Genomic DNA, 20,784 nt, shown 5'->3' with positions numbered 1-20,784 from the left:
GTATATACTGTATATGCTTACAACAACTTATAAAACATTGTACCTAGATACTTAAAGTGTTACAGAACTAAGAGGAAGGTAAAAAGGGGAGGATCCCCGAGTCTTGGTATATACTGCAAATGTACTGTTAATAATTAGTATGTCCAGTATATCAGTAGTTGTTAAACCTACAATGTGTCATGTGGTAATCCAGCCTTATCAGATGTTGATTGGTGAAGATTCTGTTTCCAGGACAGCCTGACAGACACCAGACTGATATGTGAGCCAGGACAGCACTCAGCATACAGTACTTCATCATCATCACAAATCACTCAACATGTGTCCAACAAAGACTGCAGTCTGCATTTCATGGCTCAAGCCACTGCACCACATGCTAACCTACAATCATAAAACTGAATTAGAGGTTACGTTGATATACAGTGCCTTCAGAATGTATTCACACCCTTTGACCTTTCCCACATTTAGTTGTGTTACAGCCTGAATTTAAAATGGATAAAAATGTGATTTTGTGTCACTGGCCTACACACAATACACTATGATATCGAAGTGGAACTTTGTTTTACAAATTAATAAAAAATGAAAATATGAAATGTCTTCAGTCAATAAGTATTCAACCCCTTTGTTATAGCAAGCCTAAATAAGTTCAGGAGTAAATTTGCTTAAGTCACATAATTAGTTCCATGGACTGAGTAATATCAATCAATCACATTTATTTATAAAGCCCTTTTTACATCAGCCAATTTTGACTTAACCTTCAGCCGATGTCTCAAAGTGCTACACAGAAACCCGGCCTAAAATCCCAAACAGCAAGCATGGTTGTTGAATGTCTACTTAATCTCTATACCCCACACATACAATTATCTGTACGATCCCTCAGTCAAGCAGAGATTTCAATCACAGATTCAACCACACAGTACAGGGAGGTTTTCCAGTGCCTCACAAAGAAGGGCACCTATTGGTAGATGGGTAAAAAAAACAACGAAAAAACAGACATTGAATATCCCTTTGATCATGGTGAAGTTATTAATTACACTTTGGATTGTGTATCAATACACCCAGTCACTACAAGATACCTACAAGGTCCTTCCTAACTCAGTTGCTGTAGAGGAAGAAAACAGCTCAGGGATTTCACCATCAGGCTAATGGTGACTTTAAAACAGTTACATAGCCCCCGCAATGATATTTTCCCCCTTGAGGCCCTCATTAGTAGCCAGATAATGACATCTTGCTAAAAAATAAATAAATAATAATTAGACAGGCCCTCTCAGATAAAAATGGACCATCACTTCAGGCATTTCCCCAAAAGGCCAAATGGCTCCGGTAGTTTCCAGTCACTTTGAGAGGAGTGTGGGAAGGGAATGAGGATATACTTCTATTCCACAGTATTTTCTTGTTCCAACAAAAACAATGAAATCTCCAAGCAGGCATGACCGAGTGTGTTTATATTCTTAAGCAACAACAAAATACACTAACAGAGATACATTGTGACATATTTGGATTCCCCTTTTACGTGTAGCTTCCTTGTAACAGAGGTCATTGGTTGAGGGTAGTGTAGTCTTACTGATTTGAGTCATAGCGGGGCCAGTCAGTGACTGGTTTGGTTTAAGACAACCTCATGCTTAGCAGTCGACATTTAGCAAAATACCACAGGCACAGAAAACAAAGAAACATCAGAAAAGTACTAAGAATTCACATGATCACTTTGGGACTTTCATCATGAAACATGTCCTGTAGTGTTTTCTATTGTTCAATATTCTATTTATGTCACGTATTATGTGTTATGTCTTTTAAATGAGTGTTTTGCAATTATTAGTTGTGTAAATTCTGCATTTCTTCAGTTTTATCTATGAACATAATAAATCAACTCAAATTGAATACATAGCCTTGCAAAATAACTTCACGCACCTCAGTTAGCATTTAACAACATTTCACAGGAGACTTACAAACATTGATCCAACACAGTTATTTATCACGTCAATGAAAAATGGCATGCATATATGATGATTCGTTTTGTTTGACAGAGATTCCAGATAGAGCATTTGGCTGTAAGTTAAAAAAGACAACCACATTTTAGCAGTACATGTATCACTCTTTTTACAGTGATAACAGTGTCAGAGAGGAGGACCTGGCACTGCAGATCCTTCTAATACATTTAGACATTTCCTCAAGGGGAAGAATTTCAGAAACTCAGGGAGAGAAAAACTAAATGTCCACTATGGCTTTGTATTCAGAACATGAGTGGTTTTCACCACCAGGGCTGTCCCAGGAAAACATCTCGATATGAAACCAGAGGACCCACAGAATACTGAGGAACAGACACAATCCTAAAGGAAGGCAAACAGTGGTTAGAGGCAGGCCAGCAACAGGTTCTGTGTCGAAATGTCTGGTCAATGTGCACTTGAGAAAGACACTTAACCTCTAAATCCTCTTCAGGGGCGCTGTACTTTGGCTGACTCTGGCGTTCGACCCCAGGTCTCCATACTCAGTTGACGTGTTCAAAACGTTCCTGAAACATTCCAGTGTATGTGGTCTCTGGGTATGCGTGGTGGAAGGCTTGCAAAACTCCGGTAGCCTCCCAAAATGTCCAGGTCTTCCAGAAATCTTGGTTGGAGGATTCTCAGATTTCATGTTTAATTCCTGAATTTTGGGAAAGTGACCAGAAATTTGCAACCTTAAAACGACAGACACAGCAATGGGCCTGCTGTATCAGTCCTCCATGTAGCCCCATGGTAACATCACAGACACAGCAATGGGCCTGCTGTATCAGTCCACCATGTAGCCCCATGGTAACACCACATACACATCAATGGGCCTGCTGTATCAGTCCTCCATGTAGCCCCATGGTAACACCACAGACACAGCAATGGGCCTGCTGTATCAGTCCTCCATGTAGCCCCATGGTAACACCACAGACACAGCAATGGGCCTGCTGTATTAGTCCTCCATGTAGCCCCATGGTAACACCACAGACACAGCAATGGGCCTGCTGTATTAGTCCTCCATGTAGCCCCATGGTAACACCACAGACACAGCAATGGGCCTGCTGTATCGGTCCTCCATGTAGCCCCATGGTAACATCACAGACACAGCAATGGGCCTGCTGTATTAGTCCTCCATGTAGCCCCATGGTAACACCACAGACACAGCAATGGGCCTGCTGTATCAGTCCTCCATGTAGCCCCATGGTAACACCACAGACACAGCAATGGGCCTGCTGTATCGGTCCTCCATGTAGCCCCATGGTAACACCACAGACACAGCAATGGGCCTGCTGTATCGGTCCTCCATGTAGCCCCATGGTAACACCACAGACACAGCAATGGGCCTGCTGTATTAGTCCTCCATGTAGCCCCATGGTAACACCACAGACACAGCAATGGGCCTGCTGTATCAGTCCACCATGTAGTCCCATGGTAACACCACAGACACAGCAATGGGCCTGCTGTATCGGTCCTCCATGTAGCCCCATGGTATCTCGCAGCCCACCTATTAGTAGCTCACCGTGTAAGGATCGACACAGAGGATGAGAACCAGCTATAGGGAGTGAAGGTTTAATAGCTGACGTGCATGAACCGGAACAGCATCTGGACAGGAACACATAACAACAATTAATGTGGACACAGGGAACACCAACAAGGAACAGACAGATTTTCAGGGGTAATCAACAACGTTGAGTCCAGGTGAATCATTACGCTGCTGTGCGTAATGATGGTGACAGGTGCGTGTAAAGAAGCGTAGCCTGGCACCCTCGAGCGCCAGGGGGGGAGTGGCAGCAGGCGCGACAGTACACCCCCCCCCCCCCTCTAGGGGCGCCACCCAGCGTCCCACTTGGGTGAGCCTGGCGAGCCGGTTCAGGCGTGGAGCCTGACGATCCTGATAGGCTCCCTGAAGCCTGAGAAGCCTGATAGGCTCCCTGAAGCATGACGTGATATGGGAATCTGCCGAGCCAACCGAGGCAAGAAAACCTCTCGAGCCAGCTAGGGCGTGACAGGCCGAAGAGCCAGCTTAGTCACCCCCGGTTCTATCGGCGGCAGCCCCCGGGTCCGACGTCACCAACAAAACAAAACCCTTAAAAACTCCCTGATGCTTCTTGTAATGGTCTCCGCATTCTGTAAGGATCAACACAGAAGATGAGAAGCAGCTTTGACCAGGTATATTGACATCTCTTGTACACCAAGGACCCGGGGAGGAGTTGCAGGGTAGAGGAGAGAAGAATGTGCCTATTGAAGTAGCTCGTGACGTTTCATTAAAAAAAAGTAGCTCTCATGCTAGAAAAGGTTGGAGACCCCTGTTGTGACATCTGTCATAAGACTGCGGGATGCGTTGACTAACGATCAACAGTAGTTCCAGCGCTTTGGTGTTCCGTCACTGGTTACTTGGACATGTCAGTCCAATGATTTGAAGCGGAAAGTTTCGGAAAAGGGGAGTTTCCGTTTAGAGGAGTCTGGTTAGTATCTTTTCTCCTGCATCTTCGTCAGAACATTATCCAACTTCTGACACAATTACACAAAACTTTAGTTCTGGGTTTCCCACATTAAGCTCTTTGAGACAAACATGCCATGATTATTCAATTTAGAGTTTGTTTAAGCCTACCTACCGTGCTATATGTTTTGCAGTTTTGTGACTATTCTATTGGTTCCATTGGGCCAGGATAGCTCAATCAAGCGCAGATAAAGTATTTTCAATTATTTCAAATAGTATTTGAACCCAGGTCTGGTACTAACATTCAAAGACACAAGGACCACTTGTCGCGTGCCTCATTGGCAAGCAACACACGTGTGCGCACACACACGAACACAAATACAAAAACACACGCACACTCACACACCCTTCTTCAAGGTGTTTACAGTAAGAGAGGTGTAAGACTGTTTCAATGGACATTCAAAGACTTACGGGCCAGTTGTCACGTGTCCCATTGTCAAGAAACACAGGCGCGCACACACACATGCACACACACACGCGGACATTCATGCAGACATGCACACACATACACACCCTTCTCCAAGGGGTTTACAGTAAACAGGGGTGTAACACTGCCAAGCGACACACACAGCGCTCTGTTTCCTGTGCACCTTTACAGGCAGCGTATAGCTTAACAGCAGCATTCTCCAGAAACGTTCCCATTGTAACAGGCGCCCAGTGTGTCTTTCTGTAACAGGGGTCATTCCTGGAACAAGGTGTGGCACAGCGCCGTCTGTGATTCGATCAGGCGACCCAGTTGATGTCACCCTGACGTCACAACTCCACTTACACTCCTTTCATTCATTCTTTTCACCATGGAAACCCACAGATTAGAATAAAGTGAACACAGATCTGCTGTCTAGGTGCATAGGTCAATGGAGCTATGCAGGTGGTGTATTGTAGGACATCCAACAGGGAAACAGGTAGTAACATGCTCATGAAACAGACCTATACGGTAGTACAGCACAGAGGGGCATGCTGAAGCTAAGTTCAGACTTGTTGCCTGCAATGAAAAGGAGAAGAGAAACTACAACCTCCCCCACACACACACATTGGCTGTAGAAACTACAACACCCACACATACACCCACTGGCTTCAGTACCAGGGAAAATATCCCCCGAAATACCAAGACAGCTGTCATGAAAGAGTCTGTGAAGTCACCCTTGGCAACATAGACAATTGACAGCGGAAACACAGCCAAAACTTCAACTTTATACATAATTCACCTTCAAATCTTTCACACAAAAGATTGCTTTCCAATAAAAGTAGGAAATGAAATGTAGTCTATCGAATTAAATATGATCTTTCATCTGACGTAATGCAAGGAGTAAATCAGGAGCTTTGTTTCCACACCTTCAGCAGAAGAGGTGCTGTACATCCAGAATGTCAGGGATTCCCTGAACCCTATTTGGATTGGAGAGAAAAGAGATGTGACTGAATGCATGAACCAATCGTTTCCTTTGAAAAAGAGGAACTATCATCACCCACGCCATCGCCCACATTAACCAGCTGTTTGCCCGCCTCCCTCTCTGTCTTTGGTGTCGGGTTACAAACAAAGAGTAACAACTGACGCACCGAGGGTGGTAATTTACTGGACTGTAGCCAACAGTTTCTCAGAAATTTCCTCAGAAGTAATTTGCCTAGATAGTGGATACATTAGGTCAATAGTGTGAGATGGTTTGGTTAGATAAACGAATGGCTAAGTTTACTATACTGTTAACAGAGACCTCAAAACATGATGAGATCTACTTGTCTATTATTAATCTTTGCACCCAGAACCAAATCTCACATGTGTGCTGGGTGATAATAATGAGCTAAATTAAAGAGATAGTTCTGAGAAATGACCTATTTTAATATTTGTTTCCTTGGAAGCACTCTATGGACAAGGAGTGACTGCAATCCAAACGTTGGTTTTGCAATCCAGTCAAATACTACTGTGGCATTTCAGGACCCAAAACCAGTGTAAGGCATCAATCTCACCATTTAGCATGTTAAGTCATTGAACAACTAAATCCATTTCAGAGATGATTAGGCATGATATTTAAACATGCTAAATGTTGACTGACACTGGTTTTTGGTTGGAAAATGCTAGTATTATGTATGGCAGTGGCTAGTATAACAAAACCAAAGTGTGCTGCAGTCACCCCTTGTTCATATGACTGCTTTCAAGGTAAGGAAACAATAATGTTACTGAGCTATCCCTTTAAGCATTATTTACGCTGGAGGTTCACCCTACATTTGGCACAGTACTACAGTAAGATCACATCATTAAGGCTGTGTTTAAAATGTTGAAGTTGCTGTCCTACCATTAGATGAAAGCAGAGTTACATGTACCCGTCTACATTCTTAGAAAAAAAGGCTTCCAAAAATGGTTCTTCGGCTGTCCCAATAGGTGAACCCTTTTTGGTTCCAGGTAGAACCCTTTTGGGTTCCAGGTAGAACCCTTTTGGGTTCCAGGTAGAACCCTTTTGGGTTCCATGTAGAACCCTCTGTGGAAAGGGTTCTACATGGAACTCAACATGGTTCTTCAAAGGGTTCTCCTATGGGGACAGCCGAATAACCCTTTTAGGTTCTAGATAGCATATTATTTTCAAATTGTAGAAGGACAATGTAACAGTGCACTATCCTCAAATAAAATGGTTCCCAGACAGAAAGGCATTTCCTTGAAACAACGATCCAACCGCAATTCTCTTATCTTTTAAAGGTAAAACTGGAAACGGCTCAACATCCAAATAGCTGACAGAGGGTTAAAATTCACTTGAAATACAAAGACAGAAATAGCCCAGTTCTTAGTAAGCAGGGGAGAGGTTGGAACATAACTTGTTGAACTGAACGGCATTATAAGGCAGGCCCACAGGGACAAACAGTACTAAGAAAACAATACCTTCAAAGAAAGAAGCAATTGGAAAATAATGTCTGTGAATTCAGAAAGAGATCAGTTTGACCAATCCAGACAGATAGGGATTTACAGAGGTAGCATCGTAATTTGAGCCAGTTTGCTAAAGGAGCAAAAGAATCCCTCAGCAACAGGAAATGCAAATTCTTATGTGGATTAAAATGTATTGACATTTTTGTATGGGTTGAGCAACAGTAAGGGTTCAGTGTAATAATGCATAACACAGAGCAACAGTAGGGGTTCAGTGTAATAATGCATAACACAGAACAACAGTAAGGGGTCAGTGTAATAATGTACAACACAGAACAACAGTAGGGGTTCAGTGTAATAATGCATAACACAGAGCAACAGTAGGGGTTCAGTGTAATAATGTACAACACAGAACAACAGTAAGGGTTCAGTGTAATAATGTACAACACAGAACAACAGTAGGGGTTCAGTGTAATAATGTACAACACAGAACAACAGTAAGGGTTCAGTGTAATAATGTACAACACAGAACAACAGTAAGGGTTCAGTGTAATAATGTACAACACAGAACAACAGTAAGGGTTCAGTGTAATAATGTCAAACACAGAACAACAGTAAGGGTTCAGTGTAATAATGTACAACACAGAACAACAGTAAGGGGTTCAGTGTAATAATGTACAACACAGAACAACAGTAAGGGTTCAGTGTAATAATGTACAACACAGAACAACAGTAAGGGGTTCAGTGTAATAATGTACAACACAGAGCAACAGTAAGGGGTTCAGTGTAATAATGTACAACACAGAACAACAGTAAGGGGTTCAGTGTAATAATGTACAACACAGAGCAACAGTAAGGGGTTCAGTGTAATAATGTACAACACAGAGCAACAGTAAGGGGTTCAGTGTAATAATGTACAACACAGAACAACAGTAAGGGGTTCAGTGTAATAATGTACAACACAGAACAGTAAGGGGTTCAGTGTAATAATGTACAACACAGAGCAACAGTAAGGGGTTCAGTGTAATAATGTACAACACAGAGCAACAGTAAGGGGTTCAGTGTAATAATGTACAACACAGAGCAACAGTAAGGGGTTCAGTGTAATAATGTACAACACAGAACAACAGTAAGGGGTTCAGTGTAATAATGTCAAACACAAAACAGTAAGGGTTCAGTGTAATAATGTACAACACAGAACAACAGTAAGGGTTCAGTGTAATAATGTCAAACACAGAACAACAGTAGGAGTTCAGTGTAATAATGTACAACACAGAGCAACAGTAAGGGGTTCAGTGTAATAATGTACAACACAGAACAACAGTAAGGGTTCAGTGTAATAATATACAACACAGAACAACAGTAGGGGTTCAGTGTAATAATGTCAAACACAGAGCAACAGTAGGGGTTCAGTGTAATAATGTCAAACACAGAACAACAGTAGGGGTTCAGTGTAATAATGTACAACACAGAGCAACAGTAGGGGTTCAGTGTAATAATGTCAAACACAGAACAACAGTAGGGGTTCAGTGTAATAATGTACAACACAGAGCAACAGTAGGGGTTCATTGCAGTCCTCACCTCTCTATTGTAATTGAGGGGTGTCTGCTTGGCTCGTGTTACAGTTTTTTTTACAATCGCTAGGACCCATTTCTCAATAGTTAGGTCATTTTTTCAAAACTCTTTACACAGTTCTCCTAACTAACTTTCGGCTTCGCACAGCAGTTAATTTCATGTTCAAAATGTCCTAAAACTATCAAAACTCTTCATACATGTCTCAAATCAACTCGTTCTTCCATAACACTAGCAAAAGTTGTCACCCAACAAGCACACGTTGTCACTCATAAAACAATGACCTAAACAACACTAACAACAGGTAGCATTACATAATGTTTTCTTTACAAAACAAGAATGACACCTCTCTACTGTTTAGAATTCACTGCAGTATATGTTACAGGAATGTATCAGACATGATGTAATATGCTTCAATATGTTTTGTCATTTTATGGCATTCAGTGATTCCAAAATACAATAATTTGTATATACACCATCTACTGATACAGATACAGTAGCAATACTAGTCAACCCTGTCTTCTGCATTTGGCCACAGGTTCTCATCCACATCACATCTTATGTCATCTTGGGGAATACACCTACAAAATACTATTTTGGCATGTCTGGTCCATCCCTGGCAATCTTCTGCAGATTTGTCCAGGCATCCACCATTCATTGCGTCCAGGAGGGACATTTGATCATGTGGATGGTGGTCATAAACCTTCCACCTCCATGAGGAAAATAATTCCTCTATGGGGTTGAGGAATAGAGAGTAAGGAAGGAGGAAAAGTGACATCATCCTGGGATGGGCTGCAAACCACTGTGACTGCAGGGAGTGGTGAAATGCCACATTGTCCTTTACGAATACAAATGTTGGCCAATTTCACCTCACTGCAACCCTTTCCTCACCTGGCACAACCCTTCCATAGAGGTCATCCAGGAATTAAATGAGACGCTCGGTGTTGTGTGTCCCAATTAGCGGTTTGTGTAACAGCAATCCATCAGAGGATATTGCTGCACACATTGTGATGTCGGCACCCCTCTGGCCCGGGACATCCACTGTAGCTCTTTTTCCAATCACATTCCTTCCTCGCCGCTGTGTTTTGGCCAAGTTGAAACCAGCCTCATCCACAAAGATGAATATGTGGGGTGTTTGCCTGACTTCAATCTCCATGACTCTAAAATAAATCCACAAGGCAACAGAAGAGTTATTCTATTACGGTAGTTTACATTATACCTTAAAACATGCCATTGTGTGCCTCTGCCCTGTTTGGTTCTGTTCAAAACCAGTTCTGTATTTTATAGTCATCTTACCTGGACTTATTGGTTCCTGAGTTGCTTGACTCGTTCAGAGTTCCTCTCAAAGGAGACAGTGTACAACTGCTTCATCCTGAATTGATGTTGTTTCAGGACTCTAGAAATATTTGTTATGCTTCCATTGTCTGCCAACTGTAACGATTGTCATTGGTGGAAGGAGAAGAGGGCCAAAGTGCAGCGTGGTACGTATTCATAATAATTTAATAAAGAATGAATACTGAACAAAAACAACAAACCGACAAACGAACAGTTCAGTAAGGTGCAAACAAAAACACTAAACAGAAAATAACTACCCACAACCCATAGTGGGAAAACAGGCTACCTAAGTATGATTCTCAATCAGAGACAACGATCGACACCTGCCTCTGATTGAGAACCATACTAGGCCAAACACATAGAAATATAACGACTAGAACAAAACATAGAAAAACAACATAGAATGCCCACCCCAACTCACGCCCTGACCAAACTAAAATAAAGACATAAAAAAGGAACTAAGGTCAGAACGTGCCACCAACACTCGTTCCGAATCTGTGAGTTTTATGCCATTGTTTCTGATGACCATATCAACGATTGCAGTTTCCTGCACAGCAGTGAAAATCCTACCTCTCCCGCCTGTGGGAGGTAACTGTTGGGTCCTAAGCAAAAATACAAAAACAATTACAATTACACACAAGTAGGTTTGGAGGCTTTGCTCAATTTACTTCTGTAATGTGCAGTTCAGTCAGATGCCCTTGCAGAATGCACATCTTACCTGTTGTTTTGCCGGAAATTTCTCACAATAGATGCCACTGTTGAGCGTTGCAGATTTGGCTGCACTCTCAAACCAGCCTCTCTCATTGATAGATCATGATTTATTACATGATCAATTATAGTAGCTCTAATCTCATCTGAGACTATGGATCTTGTTCTTCCTCTCAGTCTTCTTCCACCGCGCATACGTACTCCTCTCCCTCTCCCAGCCACTCTTCTTCCTCTGTTAGCCACTTCCCTATCTCTGGCTGGGTCCATGTTTACATTACAGTACAGCATTATTCCTTAAATGTCCCCTTTTGTATAGATGGTAATGTAATTGAAAGACTAATACCTGTGTCACGGCCGTTGAAAAAAGAGAACCAAGTGGTTAGCGTGCATTTTATTTTATTTAATAAAAATGACGCCGAACAAAAACAATAAACACTACCAAAAACAAACCGTGAAGCTAAAGGCTATGTGCCCTAAACAAAGTCAACTTCCCACAAACACAGGTGGAAAAGAGAGCTACCTAAGTATGGTTCCCAATCAGAGACAACGATAGACAGCTGTCCCTGATTGAGAACCATACCCGGCCAAAACATAGAAATAGAAAATCATAGAAACACAAAACATAGAATGCCCACCCCAACTCACGCCCTGACCAAACCAAAATAGAGACATAAAAAGGATCTCTAAGGTCAGGGCGTGACAACCTGTGTAAGTGTTCAACTACAATGGGAATCAGCTGTGGTTGGTCTAATTGTTTTGATAGTAATTCTTTTTTAGATTTGGAATATATTTCAATACAGTATTACTGTAGAAATGTGGCAAATTTATGTCTTATTCAATTTTGTGTTATTTTAGGTTTTGAACTTAAGTTTTATAGTTTTGAAAAGAGTATGTAAACATGTGCAAATTGGCCTGTAGGTACGTAGAGTTTTGGTGGTGGTGGTGGTGGTTGTGTCTGAGTGAGAAAATTGGAAGATGTAGTCATTGAATGCATTTTGTGCCAAAGCAATGAGAAATTATCCACAGTTTAGCCCTCATAAAGTGCTGTTGTGCTCACTGTGTGAAGAGTTTTGAAAAAGTGACCTAAGTATTGAGAAATGAGTCCTATCGATTGTAAAAAACTGTAAAGAACATGTTAACTACCTCCAGGAGCAGTTTCCAATCGCCAGGCCTCTCAGATAACGTCCCTGTACAGAAAGTTCCTGACAGTCAATAGGGAGTGGAACATTTAGTTCGAGATTGAGGGAGGAGATTGTTTGGGCAGAAGCAACCAAAACATTGGCACTCTGCCATTTCTTCTTGAAAAGCACTGACTCTCAATCCCACATTGTTAACCATGGAGCCTTCAAGGATTAAACACTCAAGTAACCTATCAGCTTTACTGGAAACCCTCTGTTTTCTAACCTTCTTGGCAGAGCAGTTTTTCAATATAGCATCTTCCCAGATTCACCATGCCTTGTGTGTGTGTGTGCATGCCTGTGTGTGTGCATGCCTGTGTGTGTGCATGCCTGTGTGTGTGCATGCCTGTGGGGGGGGGGGGGGGGGGGTGAAACCAGAGCTTATGACGGGCAGTGGACGAAGCCCATTTCCTGTAAGGGAGGTTGTTTGGTGAACAAAGATGCCCTTGGCATGCAGGCTAGGTTTGCTGTAAACCATGGCAAAAGGTTTGCTGTAAACCATGGCATGCAGGCTAGGTTTCTGGGTGAGGAATGCTGGACTGGTGTGTCAGCAGTGACTACACCATTTTACCAGAACACCACACCGCAGACCCAATCTGGCCTTCCGTAGCCGGGGGTCCAAACTGAATATTTCCAAGTTTAACTATTGTTTCAATATATTCACTGTGCATAACTTAAACTTAACATTGCTCTGTTTCACTTTTGGCTCATGATTCAGTGTACATAGCCTGGAGTCCAACCTAAATATTGTTCCGTTTCAGTTTAACTATATATATTGTGGATAGCCTGGAATCCAATCTGAATATTGCTCAGTTTAACTATATATATTGTGGATAGCCTGGAATCCAATCTGAATATTGCTCAGTTTAACTATATATATTGTGGATAGCCTGGAATCCAATCTGAATATTGCTCAGTTTAACTATATATATTGTGGATAGCCTGGAATCCAATCTGAATATCGCTTGGTTTCACTACTGTTTCACTGCCTTCAGTGTGGATAATAGGCTAGGTCTTGCAGGAAAGGATGACAAAAACTGACACCCCATTACCAGAACACCAGACCGCAGACCTGAGCTGGGACGTGTTCAGTGAGGAGAAAAGATTTGAAAATAGAATGAAACAGGGAGGTAGGTTCCTTATCCAATTAGAACACACGTTTTCATTTTCCATTGAGTAAAATGTGCCCTACTGAACACTACCCTGGCCTTGTTAACCCAGAGAGGGGATAAAACAGGTCTCATGTAAAAAGCTAACATATCACGTCTTCTAATGTCCTGGCATATATCTGTGAATATACAATAAAACATTGACAAAACACACTAACGATTGGTGAGTCATCAACCAATGGTATCTATGGTGTTATATCAAATTTGGTATTCATCAAATGTTGTTGTTGAATTATAAATAGTGGTTAAAGTTTGCCTGCAGCTTGTCAACACTAGGTTTGTGGACTGTTTCCAGATTAATACATTTCCCACAATATTGGCAAAGTCTATAATAATTTTTAATTGTGCTCAGTGTTCTCCTTGGCTTGGTATCCTAGGACAGGTTAGGATAGGCCTGACTGTGTTCTCCTTGGCTTGGTATCCTAGGACAGGTTAGGATAGGCCTGACTATGTTCTCCTTGGCTTGGTATCCTAGGACAGGTTAGGATAGGCCTGACTGTGTTCTCCTTGGCTTGGTATCCTAGGACAGGTTAGGATAGGCCTGACTGTGTTCTCCTTGGCTTGGTATCCTAGGACAGGTTAGGATAGGCCTGACTGTGTTCTCCTTGGCTTGGTATCCTAGGACAGGTTAGGATAGGCCTGACTGTGTTCTCCTTGGCTTGGTATCCTAGGACACCTAGGACAATGATAAGAATGCTGAAATCCAGCTGGGAAGGAGATTAAGAAATCCAAGATGGCGTAGCAGTCAGACGTCTTTGTCTTTGTCCTGTCGTGTCCCTTGTATATATCTTTTTACATCTTTTTCTTTGCATATCTTTTAAAAATATTTTCCTAAACCTCAACTTCTAAATACTCTCCTGCAACCTGCCTCACCCAATGTGGCGTGGATCTGCTTTTTTCTAAAGTATTTCTATTTACTTCGGATCTGGAATCCCTCAACTGATGCTAGCCAGCTAACTACCTACCAGCTATCAGTTAGCAAACCATTGCTAGCGGTCATCAGCTAACCTTTAGCTTGGAAAGCTCTCGCCAGTTCGAACAACGTGACTCAAACCAGAGCATAACGGACCTATTTCTCTCCATATCCCCAGATTCCTACCGCAAACTCTGAACATTTTCATCTGGATCTTCGCAACTAGCTAACCGCAATCCCGGGTGACCACTCCTGGCTAGCTTTTCCATCCCGGAGCAAGCACCAATTAGCCTGAAGCTAGCCCGGCCAGGGCTCCTGTGCTACCACCGAAGCCCACTCCTAGGCTACAATATCCGGACCCCTTCTACTGCCGGTATGGGGCACGGAACCCCGCCGATCCTCTACGACTGGAATACCGACATAATCTGCCCGAGGATTCCAAAAGGCACCTCAGGCGCGACCCTCGCTGATGGCCCATTCTGCTAACCTGCTAGGCCTGCTAGCTACCTGGAGCTACCTGGAACCCTACTAATTCCACGACTGGTCTATCGACGTCACCGCACGAAGAGGCAAAAACAGACTTACCCTCATCGCGACGTCCCCCAAAGGCTAACTTGCTAGCCCCGGTCTGCTAACTGCTAGCTTGACTGCCCCGGTCTGCTAACTGCTAGCTTGCCTGCCCCGGTCTGCTAACTGCTTGCCCCTGCTAACTGCTTGCTTGCTAACCCGGTCTGCTAACTGCTAGCTTGCCAGCCCCGGTCTGCTAACTGCTAGCTTGTTTAGCCCCAGCCTACTAACTGTTAGCTTGTTAGCATTGGCCTGCTAACTGTCTGAATCGCCGTGTCCCCAGTCAGCCCAACCACTCACTGGACCCATATGTTCACTTGGCTACGCATGCCTCTCTCTAATATCAATATGCCTCGTCCATTACTGTCCTGGTTAGTGATTACGTCTTATTTCACTGTAGAGCCTCTAGCCCTGCTCAATATGCCTTAACCAACCATGTTGTTCCACCTCCTACATATGCGATGACATCACCTGGTTTAAACGTCTCTAGAGACTATATCTCTCTCATCATTACTCAATGCCTAGGTTTACCTCCAATGTACTCACATCCTACCTTACCTTTGTCTGTACACTATGCCTTGAATCTATGCTATCTTGCACAGAAACCTGCTCCTTTTACTCTCTGTTCCGAACGTGCTAGACGGCAAGTTTGTATAGCATTTAGCAATACCCTTATCCTACTTCTCCTCTGTTGATGTAGAGTAATCCAGGTCCTGCAGTGCCTAGCTCCACTCCCACTCCCCAGGTGCTCTCATTTGTTGACTTCTGTAACCGTAAAAGCCTTGGTTTCATGCATGTTAACATTAGAAGCCTACACCCTAAGTTTGTTTTACTCACTGCTTTAGCACACTCTGCCAACCCGGATGTCTTAGCCGTGTCTGAATCCTGGCTTAGGAAAACCACCAAAACCCTGAAATCTCCATCGCTGACTATAACATTTTCCGCCAAGATAGTTGGCGGTGTTGCAATATACTGCAAAGATAGCCTGTAGAGTTCTGTATTACTATCCAAGTCTGTACCCAAACAATTCGAGCTTCTACTTCTAAAAATTCACCTTTCCAGAAACAAGTCTCTCACTGTTGCCGCTTGCTATAGACCTCCCTCTGCCCCCAGCTGTGCCCTCGATACCATATGTGAATTGATTGCCCCCATCTATCTTCTGAGCTCGTGCTACTAGGTGACCTAAACTGGGACATGCTTAACACCCCGGCCATCCTACAATCTAAGCTCGATGCCCTCAATCTCACACAAATGATCAATGAACCTACCAGGGACAACTCCAAATCCGTAAACACGGGCACCCTCACAGATGTCATCCTAACTAACTCGCCCTCCAAATACACCTCTGCTGTTTTCAATCAAGATCTCAGCGATCACTCCCTCATTGCCTGCATCCGTAATGGGTCTGCGACCAAACGACCACCCCTCATCACTGTCAAACGCTCCCTAAAACACTTCTGCGAGCAGGCCTTTCTAATCGACCTGGCCGGGGTATCCTGGAATGACATTGACCTCATCCCGTCAGTAGATGATGCCTGGCTATTCTTTAAAAGTGCCTTCCTCACCATCTTAAATAAGCATGCCGCATCAAAAGATTTAGAACTAGGAATAGATATAGTCCTTGGTTCACTCCAGACCTGTCTGCCCTTGATCAGCACTAAAACATCCTGTGGCATTCTGCATTAGCATCGAATAGCCCCCGTGATATGCAACTTTTCAGGGAAGTTAGGAACACATATACACAGGCAGTTAGGAAAGCTAAGGCTAGCTTTTTCAAACAGAAATTTGCATCCTGTAGTACTAACTCAAAAAAGTTATGGGACACTGTAAAGTCCATGGAGAATAAGAGCACCTCCTTCCAGCTGCCCACTGCACTGAGGCTAGGAAGCACTGTCACCACTGATAAATCTACTATAATTGAGAATTCCAATAAGCATTTCTCTACGGCTGGTCATGCTTTCCACCTGGCTATCCCTACCCCGGTCAACTGCCCGGCACCCTCCACATCAACCCGCCAAAGCCCCCATCACTTCTCCTTCACCCAAATCCAGATAGCTGATGTTCTGAAAGAGCGGCAAAATCTGGACCCCTACAAATCAGCCGGGCTAGACAATCTGGACCCTCTCTTTCTAAAATGATCTGCCGAAATTGTTGCAACCCCTATTACTAGCCTGTTCAACCTCTCTTTTGTATCGTCTGAGATTCCCAAAGATTGGAAAGCTGCCGCGGTCATCCCCCTCTTCAAAGGGGGTGACACTCTAGACCCATATCTATCCTACCCTGTCTTTCTAAGGTCTTCGAAAGCCAAGTTAACAAACAGATTACCGACCATTTCGAATCCCACTGTACCTTCTCCGCTATGCAGTCTGGTTTCAGAGCTGGTCAGTGGTGCACCTCAGCCACGCTCAAGGTCCTAAACGACATCATAACCGCCATCGATAAGAGACATTACTGTGTAGCCGTATTCGTCGACCTGGCCAAGGCTTTCGACTCTGTCAATCACCACATTCTTATTGGCAGACTCGACAGCCTTGGTTTCTCAAATGATTGTCTCGCCTGGTTAACCAACTACTTCTCTGATAGAGTTCAGTGTGTCAAATCGGAGGGCCTGTTGTCCGGACCTCTGGCAATTAAATAATGCAATAATGGGGTGCCCACTGCACTCAGACCTCTGGCAGTCTCTATGGGGGTGCCACAGGGTTCAATCCTCTTCTCTGTATACATCAATGATGTTGCTCTTGCTGCTGGTGAGTCTCTGATCCACCTCTATGCAGACGACACCATTCTGTATACTTCTGGCCCCTCTTTGGACACTGTGTTAACTAACCTCCAGACAAGCTTCAATGTCATACAACTCTTCTTCGTGGCCTCCAACTGCTCTTAAACGCAAGTAAAACTAAATAAATGCTATTCAACCGATCACTGCCCGCACCTGCTCGCCCGTCCAGCATCACTACTCTGAACGGCTCTGACTTAGAATACGTGGACAACTACAAATACCTAGGTGTCTGGTTAGACTGTAAACTCTCCTTCCAGACTCACATTAAGCATCTCCAATCCAAAATTAAATCTAGAATCGGCTTCCTATTTCGCAACAAAGCATCATTCACTCATGCTGCCAAACATACCCTCGTAAAACTGACCATCCTACCGATCCTCGACTTCGGTGATGTCATCTATAAAATAGCCTCCAACACTCTACTCAACAAACTGGATGCAGTCTATCACAGTGCCATCCGTTTTGTCACCAAAGCCCCATACACTACCCACAATTGCGACCTGTACGCTCTCGTTGGTTGGCCCTCGCTTCATACTCGTCGCCAAACCCACTGGCTACCTACAAGTCTCTGATAGGTAAAGCCCCGCCTTATCTCAGCTCACTGGTCACCATAGCAGCACCCACTCGTAGCATGCGCTCCATCAGGTATATACTAGCTTTAAGCACCAGCTGTCAGAGCAGCTCACAGATCACTGCAACTGTACATAGATGGGCTGTTTACAGATGGCCTATCTACCTACCTCATCCCCATACTGTATTTATTTATCTTGCTCCTTTGCACCCCAGTATCTCTACTTGCACATTAATCTTCTGCACATCTACCATTCCAGTGTTTAATTGCTATATTGTAATTACTTCGCCACCATGGCCTATTTATTGCCTTAAGGGAGTTATCTTACCTCATTTGCACTCACTGTATATAGACTTTTTCTACTGTATTATTGACTGTATGTTTTGTTTATTCCATGTGTAACTCTGTGTTGTTGTATGTGTCGAATTGCTATGCTTTATCTTGGCCAGGTCACAGTTGCAAATGAGAACTTGTTCTCAACTAGCCTACTTGGTTAAATAAAGGTGAAATAAATAAAAATATATAAAAGAGGAGTCTAGACAGGGTATGCCAAGAACAGCAGGCGTTAGTTTTATTGACCGTGTCAGGAATTGTCAGATTTGTACCTATATTTTTGTTGAATATGACAGTATCAGGCCACACAAACACTTTAGATTAATGTGCAATAATCCTCTGTTGTAGTTTTCCTACTCTCCGTCGACCAAACATGAATATTTTCCACTAGATGCTGAAGTTTTCACTCAGAAACATTATGACATCATGCATTTGCACCGCAAAAGGGAGCACCTGAACAGTAACTTCTGTTCAGGACATCAGACAAGTCACTGATTTTTGTTTGCTATTAAAGGCGGAGACACAGTATTCATCTGGGATATAGGCGGCCTCTCCCTTAGCCTGTCTGGAAAATGAAAAACCAATGGGGTAGACGACAGGGAAAAGTAGGCAGGCTTAGAGCCGAAAGACGTCTTCCGGAAGTTGGAACCATTCCACGAGAAAACAAGCCACTGCTGCCATGGAGACCTCCCGAGACGACAACCCCAGGGCTCCCGCGTCAGAGGAAACCAGGAAACCACACGGCGCGGACTGAATGTACTCCAAAGTCAGCCCAGCTGCTGCTTCCATGGAAACGGGGGTTGGCCAGAAGGGAACAATCTGATACTGTACATACTGTACCGTAGCATGTTCTGACGAAGAGCTCACACACGGCCTCAAAGGCATGTCTCAGCACACGCTCAAACACTCACGTAATGCCGTAAACACAGACTGAAATGACACCTAATAACAGCAAAAGGTTGCTGTTCCTGACACATGCAGGAAAGGAAGAAAACGGAATGCTCTCCTTCTCCTCCAGCTGTAATAAATGAGGTCAAATATAAATGAGATTAGATCTGATCTGTTCCTTTGCTTTAACTATGAGTTAAAGCTTTTGTCCTGTTCTTTTTGGCTACAGCAGTTCATACGTCTACTATCCTACACATTCTGGACTCATTTTGCCAGTGCACTTATAGAATGCATTTGAGCTGCTTAGTCCATATTCTAGTTCATATTATTTTGACTGTCATTTTTAGATGTAAGCTTGCACACAGTTTAATGGATAGACTCCTCATGATATGAATGGAGGAGTAACCATTTCACGTGTGACGCTAGAACCCCTGCATACCATTTCAGAAAATACACAAGGCAAATGAAATGGAAAAGTAAGGGTTCCCGGCGTTCACACTTGTTGCTATGGGAACACTGTGATTGTGGGCGAAAATCCTGTAAACGCTTGTCTGTTTAAAAGGAGAATTCCAAAAGAGGCAAAGCTTCTCAGTTCCAGGAATGTTGATGGAAGAAATTACAATGCCTCTTAGCATAGATAGATTATGTAAGATTTGCCAACATTTACAGATATTAAAAAAACGCTGCAGTCTTTCTTAGCCTTCAAAATAAACTAAATATGGCAGTTTTGTAAAACAAATCCCCACATATCCCCCTGGTCTCTCTGAATTCTCAATCATTAGTACTATAATACACTGACAAAATAAAGGTGTAAAAAATGCACATTTTAAAACGACTCTCCACTGGACCAGGACCGGCATTCACACGCACTAAACTGACTCATAGCAAGTGGAACACAGTGATAGTTCTGTGTGGAGAAAAAAAGATGACCCAAAATGCTGCTTGGTAACAAATCACAGAGAATGCAAAAGGGACGACAGACGGGACCTGATACGTGTTGAATATTTGCCTTGTTGAATATGGTTTCTAACTCGGTGGAGCAGAGTGGCCACAGTTTACAGGAATGAGCTCACAGGTCACTGAAGGACAGGACACACGCACACAGACCCACTTTTACTGGGCTGACTCATACAGTGTGTTTAGTATATGAAGATTCTGAGGAAGGAAACTTAAATACAGACTGGCTGCCCCTCACAAGCTCTCTCTTTCTGTGTGTCTCGCTCCTCTGCCCATGGCTCTGTTATTGGCTTTGGCTTTGGCTCTCTCTCTCTAAAGGGCTTTATTGGCATGGGAAACACATGTTAACATTGCCAAAGCAAGTGAAATAGATAAACTAAAGTGAAATAAAATATATAAAATGAACAGTGAACATGACACTGACAAACGTTCCACAGGAATAGGAATAGATATGTCATATTATCCCTATATACAATGGTGTAACGTG

The sequence above is a fragment of the Salvelinus alpinus genome, chromosome 1 (assembly GCF_045679555.1).
Source record: "Salvelinus alpinus chromosome 1, SLU_Salpinus.1, whole genome shotgun sequence".
Classification (NCBI taxonomy): Eukaryota; Metazoa; Chordata; class Actinopteri; order Salmoniformes; family Salmonidae; genus Salvelinus; species Salvelinus alpinus.
The sequence above is the reverse complement of the archived record's forward strand: the minus strand, read 5'-3'. Positions refer to the sequence as shown.